Source organism: Anticarsia gemmatalis, chromosome 3, assembly GCF_050436995.1.
Source record: "Anticarsia gemmatalis isolate Benzon Research Colony breed Stoneville strain chromosome 3, ilAntGemm2 primary, whole genome shotgun sequence".
Classification (NCBI taxonomy): Eukaryota; Metazoa; Arthropoda; class Insecta; order Lepidoptera; family Erebidae; genus Anticarsia; species Anticarsia gemmatalis.
Window position 1 is genome coordinate 14,163,944 of NC_134747.1, and position 22,809 is coordinate 14,186,752.

The 22,809-nt window shown below is 34.6% G+C and overlaps 7 non-coding genes across 7 annotated transcripts; 4 read left to right on the top strand and 3 right to left on the bottom strand.

Annotated features, from left to right (window-relative positions):
- Window positions 1-344: 344 nt before the first annotated feature.
- TRNAS-AGA (transfer RNA serine (anticodon AGA)) lies at window positions 345-426 on the top strand. Its single transcript has one exon. It is a non-coding gene; the product is annotated as a tRNA-Ser (tRNA).
- Window positions 427-5,675: 5,249 nt separating this feature from the next.
- TRNAS-AGA (transfer RNA serine (anticodon AGA)) lies at window positions 5,676-5,757 on the top strand. Its single transcript has one exon. It is a non-coding gene; the product is annotated as a tRNA-Ser (tRNA).
- Window positions 5,758-6,165: 408 nt separating this feature from the next.
- TRNAS-CGA (transfer RNA serine (anticodon CGA)) lies at window positions 6,166-6,247 on the bottom strand. Its single transcript has one exon. It is a non-coding gene; the product is annotated as a tRNA-Ser (tRNA).
- Window positions 6,248-6,960: 713 nt separating this feature from the next.
- On the bottom strand, window positions 6,961-7,042 carry TRNAS-AGA (transfer RNA serine (anticodon AGA)). Its single transcript has one exon. It is a non-coding gene; the product is annotated as a tRNA-Ser (tRNA).
- A 1,267-nt stretch (window positions 7,043-8,309) lies between these two features.
- TRNAS-AGA (transfer RNA serine (anticodon AGA)) lies at window positions 8,310-8,391 on the bottom strand. The gene has a single exon. It is a non-coding gene; the product is annotated as a tRNA-Ser (tRNA).
- A 4,989-nt stretch (window positions 8,392-13,380) lies between these two features.
- On the top strand, window positions 13,381-13,462 carry TRNAS-AGA (transfer RNA serine (anticodon AGA)). The gene has a single exon. It is a non-coding gene; the product is annotated as a tRNA-Ser (tRNA).
- Window positions 13,463-21,412: 7,950 nt separating this feature from the next.
- TRNAV-CAC (transfer RNA valine (anticodon CAC)) lies at window positions 21,413-21,485 on the top strand. The gene has a single exon. It is a non-coding gene; the product is annotated as a tRNA-Val (tRNA).
- The last annotated feature ends 1,324 nt before the right edge of the window (window positions 21,486-22,809 follow it).

Genomic DNA, 22,809 nt, shown 5'->3' on the forward strand with positions numbered 1-22,809 from the left:
ACTGTACAATATTAATAATGAAAACAAATAGCAAACATTCCATAGGAAATGAGATATTTACAAAAAAAGCGCAAAAAACCGGTTTTTGTGAGCTTTGACCTTAAAATTTTATAGTTGCGTACACCCTACCATATGTAGGTTTTGAGACAACTTTTAGGGTGTCAATATACAAGTATTTACAGATTTACAGCTGGGTATCTCGAATTCCGAGGTGATCTTACTATAATGACTGGACTATTAAGGCATGTGTGTTCAAGGCACGATATTTTTAAATACTATTTCGTGTTGGTTGAGGTACCTTTCTCTTTAAAATGTAGTAGTGAGTATGTATCAATTTGTATGTAGCAGTCGTGGCCGAGCGGTTAAGGCGTCTGACTAGAAATCAGATTCCCTCTGGGAGCGTAGGTTCGAATCCTACCGACTGCGAACTCTTTTTGAACAGTTAAAAAAAAGCTTAAAGATTTTTCAAATACATGTATGTATGTAACTTTGAGATATCTGTTTCTAATTGACAGAGAACTTAATTTGAGCACAAATTTTGACGTTTTAATTACTGTCATACGTCAAAATTGTTTTTGTGGAAGATTTTATCACCCGACTCTTTTTGATAATGTGGATCATGCTTTGCTTAGTTTAAGCTATTAAGGCACACTTTGCGGTAGATAATCTATTCAATAGCGTTTAAAATTGTATAAAAAAACAGTTTGTAAACTAAACTAACTTAAATGTACATTAGAAACCGGGGGTAAGGGTCACTTTTAACTCGTTGACACTTATCTTAAGCCAAATTACATCACAAACAATAAAATAAAAGTAAACTTCCTTTCAACACATTGTGATCATACTGATACTAGTAAGTTTCAAAAGTACCCAAGAAATAAAGATCCGAAATATAGCGACACAGCACAAATAGTGACAGATTACGGGCAGCTAGGGTAGGCAGGGCAGGCAGGGAAGGGAGGAAAGCTAATGTGAACGTTACGTCACTCGCACCCTCATTTGATACGTAAAAATGCACGCGCAGGAGCCCGCTCAATGTATGGTTCTATTTAACCCCCGGGTCCAGACAATAGCTCGGAATGTGCCGTTTTTCTTTAAACAATTCGTTCGGCCTTTTGTTTTTTTGTTGAGTAGATTAAAAAGTGTTGGGAAATTGGCTAAAAGATAGTCTATGGGTGGTGTGGTAATTTTTTATGGAGTGATTAATTTTGTTTAATAATTATTATCGTTGTGAGAATGGAAGCAAACAATCAACTTTTAGCGTCAATACTTTTGATGAATTAGTTTATTTTACCGATACAATGAAAATTAACGATACTGCATTGCATTACAACTTTTTCTAATTTCAAAAATATATTTTAAATAATAATAATGTTCGTTTTAAATTTTCTGTTTTAAATAATAAAATCCGTAACCCGCACTTGGCCAGCGTGGCGGACTCAGGGCCTAACCCTTCCCTAGTTTGGGAGAAGACCCTTGCCCTGCAGTAGGGCAGTAAGGGGTTAAAAAGAAGAAGAATTTGTTTTAAGTACTTTTTTGCATGCTGATTTTGAAAAAAATCGAGATCCGCACCTCCGTTTATATATTACCAAAACCATAGTCATAAAACCACTCTTATACTGTACATTATGCTAATATTACCTACTAACAAGCCTAACTTCAAGCTTTCAAAACAACACAAAGCCCAACACACAACACCCCACATCAAACTCAACACCTCAATTAAAGCATAACGATTCATCTCCGATAGTTTCTTTGTTCTCGTTGTAACCGGATTAGTCAATTAGCCGGTCAAGCCGGGCTTCCGGGCATCCGGGCCGGATCCGACACGGACACGATACAGCACTACATCCGGACACTTCAAGCCGTTTAGCGACACCGCCCGTGAGAAACCTGAGGCTTAGTTCTCTTGAGATGTTTGATAAGGTTTGATTAAGTGTCAGATTGTGATAGGGATGTTTAGAGGATTTTATTCGTTGATTTTGATTACTGGCAGCAGAGGTGATTATCTAAAGAATATATTAAAACAGGCTATATAGATAAAATACTCGATACGTTGAATTTGACTGCCACCAAAATGATAATCAAATTCTCTTCAAGTGTTTAAGTTTCTAGTAAATAAAATAACAGGCTAGTTTCCGAGGTTCAACTCGTACAAGCGCCTCAGTAGTTCAGTCTGGAGCCACGAGAATAGATGGCACTAAGTTTATAAGTGTTTTGTATCGATGCTCTCTCACTAGCAAGACGAATGCACTTTACAACTGTTTTATATTTATTGTGTATCTAATATAGCTCCCTGTTTTTCCCCGGTTTCTGAAGTACATTTAATGATAGTTTATCTATTCAATAGCGTCAAAACTCATAAAAAAAAAACGCTATTGAATAGATAAACTACCGCTAAATGTACACAGAAACCAGAGGTAATACAGTCTAAGTTACTGTTTTTGTTTGTCGTATGGTTAGTGGTCAACCTAGTGTCAAAGTTGTTCAAGCCGAACTGAACGACCTACTTAAGTAGACAACAACCGGGACCGACTTTTTACGTGTCCTCCGAAGCAAGTAGACGCCCAGTTCAAATACCACTAAGCGGTCACCCATCTATTAAATGACCGCCAAAGGTTGCATGTGATATCGACACCGACACTCATTCAAAATTTTATTTTCACCGTTTAGTATTACAAGAACGGCGACTATTCACTAGAATTCCTTTTCCTAGCCCCACAAGCATTCTATTTAGAATTAGTATTTATTATAATTGTTTTAGTTTCGGAGTCCTGTTCCTAGATTTAACTCAGCCTTTGTACAAACACGACCACTTGCATAGTGCGATATTTGGGACTATTCCACGGCTCCCGATTATTTCACTGTATAACTAAGAACTTCCTAAAATATACAACTAACTAAGACAAATTCATAATCGTAGATTTATTAAAATAACTATTTTAGTAATATGCCATTGTGTTTGATACTGGTCTATTAGCTATATTCATATTTCATAAAATTCGGTTCAGTGATTTAGCCGGGAAAGCGTAAAAGATAGACAACGATATGCTAAATAAGTATTGGTTAGTTTATGAGGTGAAGTTTGGTAGTTGTTTTCATACATTTGCTCATCTTTTCAATAGACTATCCGACACGTATTTATCCATAACCCATGGAATTCGGCCTTGGTATGTAAAACAAAGTACATTAAGCATACAATTTCAAAAAAATACCACTATTTTAAGTGATCAAAACCAATATCAAACTAAAATAGTCCCACTAAAAATCACCCTCCGTCCTCATATTTATTTCCTCACAAATAAAACAACACCCCTTCCTTAATACGTGACAATCAGTAAAGTATACATCAATACGTGTTTAAGTAATCGCCTGGAGGGAGGGGGAGGGGGTGAGGGGACAGCCTGACGATTTCCGGCCCATTGGCCGTTCGCAACAGCCTCAATGCGCACCGGAAGTGCGTAAAGCGGTGGGAACGTACTTCCGCCGGGACAGCTCCAAACTTGGTCAAATAACTTGGCCGGTGACGTTGACGGGACAAAAGGGATGTTTTTTTGTGTCAATGTGTGTTATTTTTAAAGGAAATGTGCGTGGATAAATGAGTTGGGTAGGAATGTTTGGAACACTTGTACGCCATACGAGTTCCAATGAACTGGGTCTCCATTTAACTTAACTTTTGGAATTTGTTTAAAATAAAACTTTCTAATGTAACTTCTTCTTTAGCTCTAGTAGGACAGATATTTGTAAAAATCTGGGGATTTTAAACTATCAATTTTAACTGCTAAGGATTTTAACTGTATTTCGCTTACAGTTACATATGAACATGCTTTTGAGTTTTTAATATTACTAGATCAAAACCAGGCTTCGCTCGGGTAAATTTTGCTATGAAAAACGGCAATATTACCACTAAATGTAAAAACCGGTGGTAAGACCTCTTCATTTATAATATTAATAAGTTGGTAATTTATTTTCATTAGGAAGTATGTATAAATGTACTCTACAACGAATATGATACAAAAGTTCAAAATTTTAATAACAATTTCTACAATCTCTTCAAACCTTTTCTACAATAAATGTGGTTAAAATGAATTTAAAGATAATACGAAAAGATAGTTGAAACAAAAGTTTCCTATTTGAAATATCCTAAACATCCCCGTTGTTCGTTAAAATTAGATAACTCCAATTACTGTACTAATTATATCCCAAAATAACTTGGACTTTTGACGTCACTATGTTATTATTAAGAGACACAACAAATAAAAGGTAATCATAATCAACATCACAAGCCTACTATTATTTCTTGAAACAAAATTTCGTACTCATTTGTGTATTATTGTAAACTATTTTATTTTACACGCTTACGACGTAGCTTCGTGGTTTGGGAAGGCACGTTAAATTGTGGGGTCCCGGCTGTCATTTTCAAAGATCTTTGATAGTTGTTAACAATAGTCAGAAGTGTTGAAAGTCTGATTACCAGTCTAATCGAAGGATATCGTGTTATAACCCAGGTAATTGGGTTGTGGAGGTCCGATAGGCAGTCAGCTGCATCTGAGACTGGAAGCCGACTGCGACGCGGTTGAAAGAAAGGCTACGTAAACTAAATTAACATACTGATTTATTTTTACAGGATAGTTCCTTTTAAGAAAGGCTAGACTGATGACAAGATAGCTTCAGAAAAATTGTCTTTATTTTTATCAAGTCTTTTAAAACCCTTTACCTTATAACAGTTGTAGCTCTTAACAAAGCTCTACTTAAAAACTAAACTAAAAGGCTATAACATCTTAGTATGGAATCGTGTGTGTGAATACTCTTATACTACAGTTTGAAAGTGTACAACTGTACTGAATATTCTTTTTCATTTAATTATAGTATACCATCCAATCAAGATGCAAATAACAACAGAGACATATTTTATTTCCACTTTTACTACATCTCGTAGTGTCGTGTATTGTCGTCCATTGTGTCCATTGTCCAAGGCAAATAAAGCAGAACCTCAATAAAATTAATGTGCTCGTCCGAACTCGGGGATACATGCACTACACTGAAATAAAGAGCTCTTTACTAATCAACTTTGTAAAGGTATATTTAGGGATGTAATAACGAAATAAATAGCTTTTTTTACTGGATGTATAATTGTGAAATCCTGTCTGTTCGTTTGTTACTTTTGAACGGCTCGACGGCTGTAACGATTTTGATAATTGTTGGCATGGAGACGGCTAAATTAATGGACTCAGTATTTCTTAATTTTCCGACATTCATGTGAATATAGCGCGCTCAGCTTAAGGCTGCCTGTCCACCGAAGCGGAGCGAGGCTGCGGTGCGGAGAAACGGATGAATACTAACCAATAAGAGTGCACAAAATCTCCTCTCCTCGTGAGTGGATCTCTCCGATTGGTTAATATTTCTCCGTTTCTCCGCACCGCAGCCTTGCTCCGCTTCGGTGGACAGGCAGCCTAATACGGAGAGTTTGGAAGTCTAGGCGAAAGGTTTTTAGAATGAAATGAAAAAAAAGAAATGTTTTTAAACAGTACCGGTGAGCTTATAGCATTTATGTAAATGATTCGACCTTATTATTGGTACTACAAGTATAGTTTTTACGAGAAGACGGTCACCATTCACACTGTATTTAACTTTCACTTCAAAATACAAATGTATATAAGCGCCAATGACCTATAGCAGTCGTGGCCGAGCGGTTAAGGCGTCTGACTAGAAATCAGATTCCCTCTGGGAGCGTAGGTTCGAATCCTACCGACTGCGAGATGCCTTTTTTTATAGATAAAAATTTAAGATTTTTCTTAAATTATTTTTCTTTTGAATGATACGTGTGTATATTATTATGTTTTATTTTAGTGCAGTAAAACACTATACCTACTAAACGGTTTCTTAACTAGAGTGCAAATTTCTTGCGTTCTTTAAAATATATTTTTTTTGTTTACAAGCAATTTTACTTATCTTAGTTTGGGAAAAGTATAATTTGTTTATAACTACGAATAAACTGACTCACGTCTTTTTTAGTTTTCTAAAATAAAACAATCTGCTCTAAAATAAAACAATTCACTTATAAGTGACAGAAAGTCGTTTTAATTAAGGTTTTATTGCAAGTATTAATTAACTTCATACTACAACATACCATAATTAAATGCTTGGAAATAATCCAAAAATATTCGCAGCCGGTAGGATTCGAACCTACGCTCCCAGAGGGAATCTGATTTCGAGTCAGACGCCTTAACCACTCGGCCACGACTGCTAGATGTCCTTAGATTGAATATAGTAGTTTACATTAAAAGCAATTAAGTTTAAAATTTGATTGAAGAGACTATAAGTTGACAAAACAATATAGAAACTAGCTATTCGCTTGCTATTGGCCGACAACTTGGTAGAGAGTCTTATTATGCACGATTTATCTAGATTATTATTAAAAGGGTGTATATTTCCAAAAAAAACCTTGCTGTATCGAACTAACCACCGTCAGCTTCAAAAGCTTAAGGGTCACTGAAGATTTAAATTTTTTATTTTGTACACCCCCGCCAGCTGCAAACCTAACATACGAAGGTTTAATAAGTTGTTGTTTTACTGAAAACCGGTTTTAATTCACTTGTAAAGTCAAAAGATGGCATTTTGTTTGCATAAAAAGGACTTTCTATATTGTTTGTATATCGTTTCATCCATAATTATTTATGAGGAACTTATTTCTACACCCTGCTTTATTGGCATGGAAAAATGGTGGCGGTAAGAAGTATTTTACGTATTTTTAACAATTCATGAACAATCTGTGAGCTATTTTTCTTTGAAATCAAAATTAGTAGTTATGTAAAAGAATAACAAACATCCACACATACATCTATCCAAGCAATTTATCGTTTATTTACATACATACGTGTCTCATACATTTTACCTTAATTTAAAATGTATGTTTCACTCGCACTTTAAAATAGTTCGGACTACCTTTAAAAGAACATTCGCAGTCGGTAGGATTCGAACCTACGCTCCCAGAGGGAATCTGATTTCTAGTCAGACGCCTTAACCGCTCGGCCACGACTGCTATAAACTAAAAGCGGATATTAAACTATCAAAATGACTCTACCATCACTATTTTACTCAGATGTTAGTATTATTGTTGTTTAAATAAGCTATCTATTATAAATTCACATTTTTACTATTGAACTTGTGATAGTTGAAAGTGTTAGCTTCTTTCTGCGGAATATATTAGTAAATAGTCTATCACATAAGTATTTTTAAATCCAAATGTATTCAGCTGTTTTAACATAAAACAGGATAAGCAAACACACTTCTAAAATTTAAATTACAATAAGATATAGTTAGCAAGAAACTATCTATATGGTTTGTATACTCGTAGATTACTCACACACGAGAACAGATGAAAACTATATAGTATCCTTGTCAGTAATCCATTTAAATTAAAAACTGTGAAGACTAACCAAATAATATTAATTATATTCTTTGCCGACCAAAAGTAACCCAAAAATAGTGAGAATGAATATATTAAGGTAAAGTAATAAAATACCTTACCTTACCCTACCTTGTAAAGATTACAATGCCTGAAAAACACTACTAAGTTTGTAACCAAATTCACCACCCTCGTATAAGATCTTTTTGTAAAATATAACTTAGTAAGAAATAAATGATTTGAATTATTCATTTTTGTTGTACAAATACATTAAAAACCAAATAGTTACAATGTTTCTATTCATATTAATGTAGATACTTTTCGGTACAGTTTCTATCATTCATTAAGCTACCTATTTTTATTTAGGGCAGCTTCACATTCTACGAGAGTCAGGTAACATATTTTATTTGATAAGTAAACAATTTGATAGGTTATCTTAAGGAGTTAAAACAGGACTTTTTAAAACAAAAACTATAACTTTTCGTTACCTTATCGTATCTTTAAATTTCAGAATATCAAAAGCTTTATATTATGCAGCTGATGGTGGCCTCTTAATACCGCTACATATTGTATTATTTTTGGAAATACACAGAAATATTAGTTAATAAAAATTTTACAAAAACAATAAGCCGAATTAGTTGAGCAGTTCTTGAGTTTAGCGTGTTTCTTAGCGCTAAACTCAAAAACGGCTGAACCGATTGCACTTTTTCTTATTTTATAATATTCCTTGAAATACGAGGATTTTTTACTTAAAAAAAAATGCAAAATAAGAGAGAATCGACCGTTACTTGGTACGAAATTCGCCTTTACAGCTAATTTTATATTATTATAAGAAGATAAAATAATGTACATAAACCATGCATAAAAATGTAATAAAACAAAAATTGAGCTATGCTGACCCCGCAGTCGGTAGGATTCGAACCTACGCTCCCAGAGGGAATCTGATTTCTAGTCAGACGCCTTAACCGCTCGGCCACGACTGCTGTGTAATACCGATTTGAATTTACTCATTGGACACACACGCACTCTCACTTTCAAAACTCGTTTGCGCATGCGTAGTGAAAGGTTTTAAAACTGGTGAATGAAGGCTGTATCATATTTATTGAATGTTTTCTAGGTCAAATGCAATGATGATGGAGTAATCTTAAATTATAGAGTCAGTCAGATATGGCCATTTATTTTTGGTTTTGCCCTTTATACCGGTTGAAAAAAGTTTCATTCCATGCAACACGCTAGTCCCTTTTCGAAGATAATAATATGTTAAAAATATTACTGTCAAAAAATTTAAAATTTTACGAGAGGGCCCTTGGCAGCAGTGGGACAGTAATAAATTTAATATTTATTTAATTTATCATTATTAACATTATATTTTTATTTTGAAACTTATTAGGCCATTTCAAACAAGCATGATTGCAAAATTATCTTTTCTATCTTTTAATATATTCACAAAAACCATATTGGAAAATATAATACCAATTATGATAAGATCTATGGATGTGAGTGAGGCAAAGAAAGTTTGTAAGGATCGTACCAAGTGACGTTTTTTGGTATTTGCCAACCCACATGAGAAAAAGGCGTGATTTCATGTATCTATTAATTTATCAGATAAGTACCTAATCAAAGATTCAGATGAGTAGAAAATGATTGAAAAAGTAATATAAAATTTTCAAAGATTATACAATATACTTTTAAATACGGTATATCTTAAGCAACTATAAAACACCTACAGCTTCACCTTCTTAGTATGAAACTTGTGAGTTTAAAAGTTCATACATTTTTATAGTAAGACATATAAATCAAAAACTTGCTTCGGAGTAAGTTCGCCGGCTTGTTGAACTACACGGGGAAACTGTAGAACATTCTTACTTGTTCTTATTTATAAAGCCATTCATTTAAAAGCTATAGGATGAGATAAATATAGCTCTTATACAGTTATTTTTTTTTAATCTATGACTTTCCCACTGCTGGGCGAGGGTTTCTTCCCCAAGACGACGAAGGACGGGTTTTTAGTCTATCACGCTGGTCAATTGCGATTTGGGGCTTTTGCATCCTCAAGAGATGTGTAAAAAAGCTTGCAAAGTTTTATTTGTTATTGTACGTGGAGGCTGGTCACTCTAAGGAATAAGGTTAAGCTTTAGTACAATCAACGTTTTCTAAAGTTGTTTTCCTACGCTCCTAAGATCCATTTTTATGAACATTTTTCGATTATGTGGTAATCGATGTAGAGTAGAAAAAACGATGTAGAGAAGTCCTATTTATATGTTTCATTTTATTTCATTTAAAAATGAAAGGTCTTAGTTTTGACCCAGACGCTTTTTATAAAATGTTAACAAACATCTGTTTTGATCTATGTATTGAACAATATTGACCTGCATGCTTATGCAGCTAGCCGTAGCAGCTTTAACACAGCTGAATGTCTTAAGAAATACTCATAAATATGAATTATAGCTGACCCGCGCAACTTCGCTTGCGTCACATAAGAGAATTATAATTCTCCCCGTTTTTGTATAATTTTTCACTGGTACTCTGCTCTGCTGTTATATATAGCCTATAGCCTTCCTCGATAAATGGACTATCTAACACTGAAATAATTTTTCAAATCGGACCAGTAGTTCCTGAGATTAGCGCGTTCAAACAAACAAACAAACAAACTCTTCAGCTTTATAATATTAGTATAGATAACGTAGATAGACCGTACCAAGGCTTTCTACTAAGTTGTCGGACTGTAAGCCAAATAATATCAATCATTTGATGAATGCGTATGATATTAACATTGGTACTAAAATTAAAGAATTTATTTAATATCTCACGAGATATGGTCGAAAATATATAAATGACATAAAAAGCTTTGTTTTAATATCATTATGGAATGTATTAATTACGTTTATGACCCGTCGTAAATCGTTAGAACGAATCAAATGAGAGCGAGCATTCACTTTGATATCGTTTCAACCAGTTATATTTGATTTATAAGTATGTTATATAATTTAATTGTTTGGTTAAATTAAATTAAACTATGTGTTATTTATGATATCTTCAATATTTTTTTTCTAATCGTTTTTTTTTAACTTATTACTGCCCCACTGCTGGGCATGGGTGAGGCATTGAGTCTACCACTCTACGGAATGTTTATATTGTTATTGAAAATTCAACTTAATGCATTTTTTACATATTTTCAATGATGGCCAACTAGAACTGTATAATTAGATCGCGACTTGCATCGCATTTAATACAACAGCACTTATTTGATTTCAAATGAAAACTACAAATTAATTTTGCACAGGTAACGTAATAACTAAAGCCAAACTTACCTCAACTTTACAATAATTCTGTACAATTAAACACAAAAGTGACATCGCAGTGCCTAATTGCACTACGAGTGTGTACAGTGAATCACACAAGTGCAAGTGATTTGCTCTGATTTCTAAAAATAAACATTTTATCTAACGACACTTTGACTGGATCCGTGGCACAGTGGTTTAGGTCGCCACGCCGCTGCCATTGCGACGGGAGGTCGACGGTTCGATTCCCACACGGAAAAAATATTTGTGCAATCCACAAATAATTGCTTCGGGTCTGGTCGTACTTTGTGACCGTTTGTATGTTTGTAAAAGTCCCTATAAAGACTTACTATAAAAAAAATATAATAAAAACTTATTAACGTCCCCAATGGGTGCCGCAGGATTAATTGTTTAGAACATTTTAAACGGCAAACTTTTGTTACTTGAAGTACTGGCTGTAGAACATCGCGCAACAGTACATACGAACACAAAAGTGACATCGCATCACCAAATTGCACCACGAGTGTGTACAGTGAGGTACACAAGTGCAGGTAAGTGAGGACGCGCGACACAAGCGAGTGTAACAGAAGTATGAGTGTTGATCAGTTTATGAGCGCAATCAGCGGCCGCCATGTTTGTCCGCGCTGATTGTGGCGTGTTTGCGCTCGCGCCGCGCCGCACTGCCGCCCTCTGCCGGACCTCCACACACCGCACGGTAATTAGTTTTGCTGCTTGATGTCGCTTGATTGGCTTTTGAATGTTCTGTAAGTTTGATTTCATACGTACGAATTTTGCGCGGATAGTTGTGTGCTTCTGCAAACCGTTTAAAATAAATAAAAAACTTAGAATTTAATTAATCTGGGAAGGCAGCGGGTTCAAAATATATTTTTTTAGGTGCAATAGTTTAGTTGTATATCTTTATTTATATTTCATATCGTTTTGTTTAACGATAATGCCTGTTTTGATCAGAATATATTATAAGTGCTATTACTTAGCAAGCAAAATCAAATCCACCAGTTACCCTTTATCAACCCAAAACTATACAATTTTGTTCATAAAAAGTAGGCCAACATATAAATTACGATCGTTTATATAACTACAAAACTGCTCTATAATAATGAGGCAAGTTGTTAGTGACGACAGTAAAGTTAACGGTAGTTTCATACATACTTCCGTCTAGTAAGAAAGCATCATAACTCACACTCCTTAAACTTTGAAATGTAACCAACTTTACACTGTTATGTATGTTAATGAATAAGTTCCAAGTGTTGGATACGATTTGTTGTAAAAATATTTTCTTTCTTACAAATTTATTAAACTTAGCCGTAGTTATTTACTAACTTAAAAAGCCGGCATCCGTGGTACTTTTAGAAAAATCTTCTTATAATTGGGTATATTTTGCGATAATAGTATGCGTAAAGTAGTTGTCACTTAGTCTTATTTTTGTGTCAAATCATTTGATTGAACATCCTCCCGAAACAGTAAGAACATAATATCCCCTATGATAATAGTTTTGTGCTATGCATGTCAAAAGATTTAGAAGAAGGCTTCAAAAGCCATTAATATTACTGGCACTATAAAACAAAATAAAGAAAGTAGGGATTCATTAAAACATACACTTATTATAAAAAGCCAGTCACATAAACATATAACAAATAAAAGGTAACCTCAAACATAAAGCTCAGTACGACAGCACGTGCCGCCTCTAAGTGCAACACAAAACGTCCACGCGATTACCTAAATCGCCCAATGACATCACGAGACGTTCAACTTAGAAGCCTTCCCGTGTCACCCCTATCCCTTTCACCCCCTTCTACCCCGTTTATTTCACCCCTTGTACCGTAACTTTGAAAACTGTAATTGCTCGTTACGGGTGTATCATTGGCTTTCGGCGGATAAAAGCGTTGCGCCAACTTTAAGAGTTTCTGGTGAGTATTGTGAGCTTTGATGTATTGTGATGGCTTCTATGGAACTTAGTCCAAGTTTTGTCTCTAAGCATTGAGAAATTTACCCTTTTTTGTCTCAGAAATTAGAGTATTAACGAAAACAGCGCATAGTAAAAAAATCCCTTGTACGAACAGTCACCGTGAGAAATAAATATGCAGTTATTGTTTACATACTAGATAATTTAATTGGCAAGTGTTTTACTACTTTCGTTGCGTTTGAAAATCAAGCAGTGTATTAATATTTTTGCGTTGATTGTGTGAGTACTCACGAATATCTTATTATCATATTATGTATATTATATTTGTCTTATTAATTGAATATTTTCTGGAGGAGATATTAGTCACTTTTAATACGAGGCTATTTTGGACCTTGCTTTAATTTAAAAAATTAATAGGGCCAGTTTTACAACTTAAGTATGCATTTCATGTTAGTTGTAATCTTACCTATCTGCTTAATAAAGTGTCTTACAAATATATAAAACATCTGACTGTGGTGTAACCGGACCTTATTATTCCGATGTGAATCTATTCTTACACATGTGTTTATTTTGTAACGTCAATTACATCGTCACGACATCGTGACCATACACCACAATACAAATAGTGCTCTTTGTAACAATAAACAATAGTTCCTTTGATTTTATTGTTATGTTAATAGTATCAGTGATTACTCTAATGCACCTGTTTCAATATATTACCGTATCTATTGTAAGTCTGTTTAGCTGTTCTATGTAACCCTCGTGTAGCAGTCGTGGCCGAGCGGTTAAGGCGTCTGACTAGAAATCAGATTCCCTCTGGGAGCGTAGGTTCGAATCCTACCGACTGCGAAAATTATTTTTACATTTTTGTTTTAATTTTCTCATTGTACTATAGCTTATATTGTTTACTCAAGTGTATTAGTCTAAGTAAATATTTTTTCGTTTAATCAATGTGAATATGTGACGCAATGCAATTCAAACAATAGAACTTGACACTCTAACAGTCAAAAGAAGCAAAATTCTTTGATCAAAATTAAGCGAATGTTGCAAAACCAAAAATTTCACTATCAAATGAAAACTTACAGAGCATTCAAAAGCCAATCAAGCGACATCAAGCAGCAAAACTAATTACAGTGCGGTGTGTGGAGGTCCGGCAGAGGGCGGCAGAGGGCGGCAGTGCGGCGCGGCGCGAGCGCAAACACGCCACAATCAGCGCGGACAAACATGGCGGCCGCTGATTGCGCTCATAAACTGATCAACACTCATACTTCTGTTACACTCGCTTGTGTCGCGCGTCATCACTTACCTGCACTTGTGTACCTCACTGTACACACTCGTGGTGCAGTTTGATGATGCGATGTCACTTTTGTGTTCGTATGTACTGTCATGCGATTTTCTACACTCGGTACTACGAGTATCGAGAGTTTGACATTTAAAATGTTCTCAAAAATTAGTTTGATCAGTTTTTTTATGCAATATTTGTCTAAGACAAATCTACAGTGGAAAGAAAGCGCGCTGCGGACTACTGGGATATTTTAGCTTTTTGTTTATAACAATGGTAGCAAATGTCTTCTAAAAGTAATTGCACAATTTGCAAGGCACCTAATGCATTAACTATTCATCAAATCCATCAGATTCGGTGTGAATATAATTATAAACTTCCTCAAATCAAATCAAATCGTTTATTCATTTAGGTCATGTACAGCCACTTACGACTGTAAAATATTTTCTTTTTAATCGGTTATTGATCCGTTATGCACAAAACCCCATTTTTAAACGTTACACAAAATTCTACATTTTGAATTTCAGCTCGATAACAAAACGCGCAACAAAACATTAGTTACTTTGTTTGGTTTACAATAGATGTCCAATCGTTTGGTTTGTGGACCAACGCACAATCAACATCGCTGAACTGATTGTTCACAATAAAATTAGAGAGTAGGTACACGAACAACGGAATTGATCACAAGTTATCTACTTTTATACGCGGCTTCGCTTAAGTACAATTTGGGTAGAGAATCATTTAAAAAATGAGACAGTCTTTGGTCGTGGTTCTCTAATCGTAAATTTAAGCAAATCGGTTTACTGGTTTAGCAGTTACAGCAGACAAAAAGTCTTTCACATTTACATAATTTCATTCAATATTCATCAATATAAAAACCAAAAACTAACATCTCGAGAACGAGGTCCCCAAATGTGCAATGTGCAATCCTTTCTTCATTATTTTCAAGAAAAGACACATTTAATTCCAAAAATATGGTTTAATTATGAGCAATAATTGAAGTCGCTCAAAAACTTGAATAACAAAGCCCATATTTTAAGAACAAGTCTAATTACAAGAACATCATAGATCATTATGTATCTGAGAGAGTGAACTTTCCTCCCGAGTTATTGCCACTAAGTGGGTGTTAATTGAGGGTACGTTTCTTTCACCGGCTGCGTCTCGGCTTTCGGCGCTCGGCATTCGGCACTCACCGGGCAAATCGCTCGGAATGCCAATTAATCCAGTCATTAGCCAAAACAATGGGCGAACCGGAGCAAGATGAATTAATCGCACATAAAAATTAAATTACTCAAATTATTAATCTTTAAAACAATGGAAGAAGTTCCGAGACTCGATTTGAAAGAATAAGGCTCTTGTTTGAGTCAATAAAGCGGAAGTGCCACTACAAAACGGAAGGATTCAAGGGTAGGAAAAACTGGATTTACTTATATAATGTAAAAATATATAAAGGGATAAGGTAGAGGCACGTTAGAGCATTTACTGTTATACGTAGCGATTAAGTATATTACTATTGATACTTAAGGGTTGATAGCACATTTAGTCAATTCGACTAATAACATATTAATTTATATTGACGCATGTTTTTGCACAAACATGACACTTATCTGTTCTTACGCCCCATTAGTTACGATTCTGCAATGTTCGTCAAAGTATTATATCGATCCTATTACAAAAAAATGCCTAACCCCCGGTTTCTGAGTTTAAACTCATATAGAAAAACGTTATTGAATACATAAACTACCGCTAAATGTACTCAGAAACCGGGCAGAAGAGAGAAACATTGCATAATAATAATACTATACTCTTCATAGCATCTATGTTACATCTCTCCATGCATATTTTATACCATCACACAATTTTATCATAATTTGTAACATTATTCAAAGAGTAATTCGATATTCCGTTACAAGTAAACGCTCCAATGTATAAGTACGTTAAAAGGTCGAGTCTTGTGTAAATCCAGAGGATTTTTCTGTGAAATTGTGAATTACGGGATGATTTTTACATGATCTTAAAAGCCGTTTGGCGCCTTTTTCTCTTTAAGATTTCTTTATGAATCGCTTTGTGTCGTTTTTACATATATTCTGTACATGTTTGCGTAATCTTACTTGTTCTCTGAAAGTTTTTTATACACAAATATTTTATGGCTATTAAGTATGTAAGAATACTTTTTGTCTGTCTAGCCTGTATGCTAATGTGGGTTATAATGTAGAACTTTTGATGTTAAAACGTTTTAGGCGCTAGATGCCAGGGCATAATTTTGAGTAAAAAGTTTAGTGTGTTTTTAGTTGGTTATGACACAGCGTAGTTCTTTTTATCATACACAATTTCTAGTAGTAGTATATAAAGCATACTCATAAATTAAAATTGTCTTGTATAGGCAAGGCTTTAAAAATCTTCGCGCTCCGATATGAAAAACTCTTTCTTGATCCTAGAATCGAACTCCAAGACTACTAGTACCACCAGACCTCATTCTACTGGACCAGCAGACGAACACTACGACGACAATCACTTATTATATTTTCTCTTACTCTAATCACTGCTATTCATCCTATGTGGTAGTCGGGTCAGCCTTCGTTATCTCTCTTCCCCAGTAATCTAGTTAAAACACCTAAAAAGCCTTTTTTAAACTTCATACTTTTATCTACTACCTATTGTTGTAATGTTTCAAGGCACAGGAGCAAAGTATCGGCTACTTATTCACGAAGGGGCGGGCTCTTTTGATTTGTTGCAATAAACTCGCTCTACCCGCGAGGTGTTTAGACTAGACTGAAAGTGTAGGTTTTGATGTAAGGGAGGAAACTGGAGCTAGGTTTTAATATAAAGGCAGGTAGATTTTTTAGGCAAAATAAATATTTTTGTGATATATTTTTTAAATCGTAATCTTAACCAAAATGTTCGAAAACATGTGTACACATGTGAACATGAACACCTCTAATGTCCACTGTTATTTAACGATAGTCCCATATAAAAAGAGGTGATTGTTATTTGATCTAACATTGTAACAATACCTGATGTTGACTGAGTGGTTAGGCTCTGGTTCAAACACCAAAATAAAATGCCCGTACCGTGCTGATACCGTGCCGATACCGTATTACCTAATTGCAGAAATTGACAAAGTAATTCATTAAAATCTCAGCTACGCACCAAAAATGCGCCCATAGCCAGTTGCGCTCACCGGTCGGTAAACGATCTGTGGGTTAAGCAACCCTTGGCGCGGTCATTCCATAGATGGGTGACCGCATAGTGGTATTTGAACTGGGCGTCTCCGTGCTTCGGAGGGCACGTTAAAAGTCGGTCCCGGTTGTTATCTACTACGATAACAGTCGTTAAGCCATGTCAAAGGCCTTCGGGCGGCTTGAACAACTTTGACACTAGGTTGACCACTAACCATACGATAAGAAGAAGAAGACCAAAAATATTTATCTGAAACCCAAAAAATCAGTACAGTCCTTACTAAAAGCGTGGGAGTACGAATAAATCTGAACATTTTTACCAAGGCTTGAATGGAGGCAAGTTAAAAAGTTTCAAACTGTTGATACATGTGATAGGGATTACGAAGTTCCACCCCCACGCCCTCTGCCGGCGGTGTAGGGTGGTGTTTTACTTTTAATCTTAGTTATTTTAGTGAGTGATGGCCCTTGTCTGATTTTAATAATGTTAGTTTCTATTTAGTTTTTTTTAGGAGTTATATTTTTAGTAGGGTCAGAGGAAGGTGTTTAAGATGTAATTTTATGTGCTACCGTTATTTCTTTTTAAATATGTTCGTGATAAAATTGATTTTAAAAGCATGGCTAGGTCTTTTAGATCTTTCGTGTTAAAGTAGTGGTGAGTAGTGACTAAGATTCTGGTTTTATCCGTCTATTAAATGCTTATAAGTTTCTTATTGTTGTTGTTTCCTTGTTTACTAGTACTTAACTGTACCAAATGATGCATGTGATATTATTACCGCCAATTTATCTATTAAGTAGAAATTCAAAATTCAACACAAACAAACAACTTACTACATAAACATACATCCTTTTACAAGCAAAAAGCCCCTCACATAGAAACTACTGCCATCTACCGGTATAAAAAATAAAGGTGGGCTGCGAGGATTTGATAAAGCAAAATATTGATGCTCCTTACGCCTCAGTGATTTGTTATGACAATGTTTTTATGAAATATACTAAATCATTATATTTATTCTGTGTATCGGAATATTGGACTATATTTTAGGGGTTGATATCAGGGTTATTGAATTTAGGGGTGAAATGGTAGATGTGGGTAGTTTGGCTTAAGGTAATAGATTTATTTTGCACTGAGCTATAATAATAAGAATGATATTGCTCAGTAAATCGGTTCAAAAATAGCTTATTATATATTTATAGTAGGTAAATATAGGACTATAAAAATATTGTTTGCTCCGCACGTCGTCCTAGCTGTAGATATGCTGCCTACGGGTCAGAAAGTTCATCTTCGGTTTCGAGGTTAGACCGTGTTTTCAATTGTTCTGCAAAATTAAAAGTCCGTTCAGTAAGTTGAAAGACAGTACCTATTGTAAAATCCACAGCCGTCGCCGCAGTTTTGTATAGAGTCTAATAAAAGGTTCATATTATTTGCCACCAAGTGCGGTTTAAATGCACTACTGCAGTCATTTTCACATTTATCTCCATTTCGCAAAATGACATTTAGGTCTCTACGTTTCAATAGCAGCTGACCAACAAATCAAAAGAATCAAAACATTAACTCAATAAAACACTTGCTCCAACAATCAGACAAATTGACGTAATCCCTCCAAAACAAAAGGAGAATCACGAAACAAGTAGAAGCCCACAATCCATCAGCTCTACACATCTCGAACAATTAAAATCGGATCTCAACAGAAACTCAAACCTAAGGCACTAAGCCTTAAGGAGAATACACACGCACAGACCAAATAGAAATGTTATTTGTTACAACGCACATACATATTATCGATGTCTTCTTCTGATGATTATTATATTACCATTGCATTTATTTTATTTTATGTACATACCTTATTTAAAATAAGATAATCTGCAAAAAATATATGAATAATGATAATGTGTGTTATTTGACGTACATTTTTCCAACGCGTGGTTAAAACTCTAAAAATCTATCTGAGTTATTTTTAAGTAACAATTTTTTTGAAATAACACATATGTAGTGTTTAACAACTTCTCTATCGGTTTATCTAAAGTCATATTAATAGTTACTGGTGATTATAGTACGTGTGATATCAAAAGTAATGATTACGTACCAAATGTACATTCTCCCTAACCCACTAAGCTTAAGATAATTGCACAAGATTGTCTCCAGCCGAAGCTATTGGGGAAAGTTTAAAGAATTGACTGCAGTTATCTCTTTGGAATTGGCAAGGGTTAATGTGGGTTGAAGACAATTAAACTTGATCATCCCCCGTGTTTCTTCGAGCCGTTTATTTCCACTGTTTGTTTTTAGTGCCGGATCTGCAATCGGAATCATATTAAACGGATCCCGTTGATGGATTTGAAGGATTTCGGAGTTTGATTGCAGACTAAAGAGTTAATTGTTTAATTGCTTTTAGTTCTGTTTCGTTCGTTTGGGTTTTTAGTCTGAAGGGTAAGTTTGGAGACATCGTAGTATGTGGCGGTCTTGAGTGTCTTCCTACCCCCATGGGAAAATGGCGTACATTGTGGTTGTGTCTGAGCTTGAATTAAACGAAACCGATGATCAAATTTTTAGATTAATTTACATTTTTTTGCTGTCGTTTTTGGCACATTTGTATTTTTATTACACAACAGTTATTCAAAGATCTTAAGGAAAACGAATCTCAGTAGTTTTTTGCACGGTATTGCATTCGAGAGCTCTTGATCGCTGCTCGGACGAAAGAGGTAGCCAAGAAAAATTGTCTGTATTATTATAATAGCCAATATTCAAACTATAATCTTATTCATAGTATTGATATTATATTGTGTATCTGTTATTTTAAAGTAAAATAAATAGCAATCAACTTTGTAAATGTATTTTAATTTCAAGCTGCAAGAACTTTACAAAATAAATGTTATATTTGGTATCCAAACTTTTCAACCATTTCAATCTGAAATATTAATATTGTGTTACATTTATTTCAAGCAATTTAAATTTTTACAGAAGTAGAAATCGCACTCTTTTTAATGATTATCTAGTTGACCAAAGTTTGATCATCCATGAACTCTTGGCTCCTTGATGACTGCTTACAGTCATTCTCGATAAACAACTGTAATAAAGAGATAGGCCTAGCAAGTACGTCATCTAATTGTCAGTTTTACATCTACCGGATTAAGTGCCAGATTATTTATCCGAAAGATAAGAGGACAGCAAATGTATGGATAAATACTCAAAACCTAATAAGTTTTTTATGCTAAACTTATCGGAAAGGAATGAAACCGGGGAAAAGGAAAAGCGAAAATATCGATTGCCAAATTTTTTTTTACTATAACTGCGTACTAAATATTTCTTATATCTTTGACTTTCAACGTCACACATACAACAAAGCACAATCATACATTCAAATTCTACAATTTAGAACAGAACGCACAGAAAAATTCCCAGCACAAAATCATAGCACTAATTTGAAACACCAATACAAACTCATAACTCCATCACAGAAAACGGAATTGTTCTGCCAATAAAATACATTTAAACTGTGTTCCCAAGCCAGAAGTAATTGGCAGTAGGGGATGGAGGGGGGTCCTTATTGGTAATTACTGGGGACGAGGCACGCAGTTAATTCTGACGTCTTGGCGAACTCAAACAAAAGAGAAAGACTTCAAAAGGGCTCATTAAGTTGGTCTTCAGTTGTAGATGCTGGTATTTTAGAAGTATTGATGTGAGGTGTAAAGTGGGACTATTGCTATTTTGTTACAGTGATTTTTGTAACTGAGTTGTCTTTACAAATTACATTATTAGGCAGTTTTCTCATGGTCTGTTAACGAAATTCTATATAAAAATAGAAAAATATAGATTGTCAATAAGATATCTACAAAAAATAAAAAAAATACTGCCCGAATTAAGCATTAGGCTGTAAGATAATGAAAATTTTCTCACTTTTGGTGTTTATTTTTTGTTGGCTGCAACAAAACCTTTATTTCATTTTTTTTAAAAACATAAAAAGATTCTTGCAACTGAACATTTCTATTTTTTTTCCTTAAACCGTTGTCTCCTTCCAAACATTTTATTAGAATTATATTTTCTATTCTGTATTTATCACTTATCATGCAATGCTAAACAATAGTATAAAATAGTTGTTAGTGTTATGAGATATAGATGCATATTCTATCTCTAAGCTCAATTTATATCTTAGTTTTTATTCAATCCGGAGTGTCAAGTTAGCACAACCATGAGTGCCTTTTATTCAAACCGATGCATGTGTCAAGCTAGTTTGACCGTTGACCAGGGACCAGTTGCGTGGTACAGGGTTATCTTATCAATCAACTAGAACTCTACATTGACCTTCGTATGAAGTAATTGTAAATTTGGCCAATTATCTTCAAGTTTCCGTAGTGTAGCGGTTATCACGTGTGCTTCACACGCACAAGGCCCCCGGTTCGATCCCGGGCGGAAACAGCACTTTTTGCTTACTAAATGCCAAGTAATAGAGATAGTTAGTTAATTATATTTTCTTAGTATTATGATAATTAAGCCAAAAAAGTTTTGGAAGTTCGGAAGAGCTCGTTTGTACTAAATATAACATTAATTACCAGATGCATGACTTACATACATATTTTGGTATAAGTGCCTGATGGCGTATCTGATAAATAGTTAAATGTTTGAAATAAAATGATATTTTAAGCTATCTGAAAATCATTCTGTGGTAACATCGGGGCTAAATCTTGTGAACGTAGGTTTCAGAAAGATTTATTTTGATCCTGGCCTGTAGCCATAGTCCGCTTCCACTAGTCTAGATATATATATTTTTATATTTGTATATTTATGTTTAAATAGTTAAACCAACAAAATTGCCACAATGCCATTTCCGCATTTTATTTGGCATTCGAAATCAATAAACCGTTTCACTTCGAACGTATCCCCATCGGTACAGAACCGCAAATAAAAAAGCCCAACAAAAGATTGTACGAGCAACTAGTTTCATTAGTACGGACAACAAAATCAGCGCGGCCCAAAAATGTACGCTAACTAAATAAATGAAAGTAACTGAAACATTAATTAAAAGTTCCACACGTGTGTTACAACTGTACATGATTTGTTTTATAGAGAACGAGCTTATAAGTATTGTAGGCAATCGATTAGCAATAGGTACGGACGATTTCCTATATCCACTATCGAAAACCGGTTAGATATCGACCAAATTTATTTGAAAATTTGGCCTTAGTTCTACCAGAAACTATTTTTACAGTACAATTTATTATGTCAGTCTCTCAACTGCCGTAAATCGCGCTAAAGATGACAAGCCTAAAAAAATGGTTTTGTTTCTCAATAGCTTGGTTGTTTGTGTGGTTTTGATTGACTTTGGTGTAATTATACATATGGGACTAGTCATTACGATATTCTGGTCGGATTGATTCTAAAGGATTTTTGGGTAGGTTTAAGTTATTTGGATTTTTTATCAGCTTATCTTAGATAGTTCTCAATGCCTGGGAATAGACCTGCCTCCTATTTCATGGGACTAATTATATAAATGGTGAAACGCGAATGTACATACTAATATATACTTAATTCACCTCTGCCTATACCGGGTATATATCAGTCGCAATAAATGATCCATGTATGTTAATAAAAATGAGTGAAAAGTATACTCCAGATAAAAGGGATTAACGAAATAAGATAAAAAATAATAAGATGATTATATGTATATGTATAATAATACACTGATAATATAATGATTATCGAACAATAATCATGTTATAATCCATATTGATACGGATGAAGT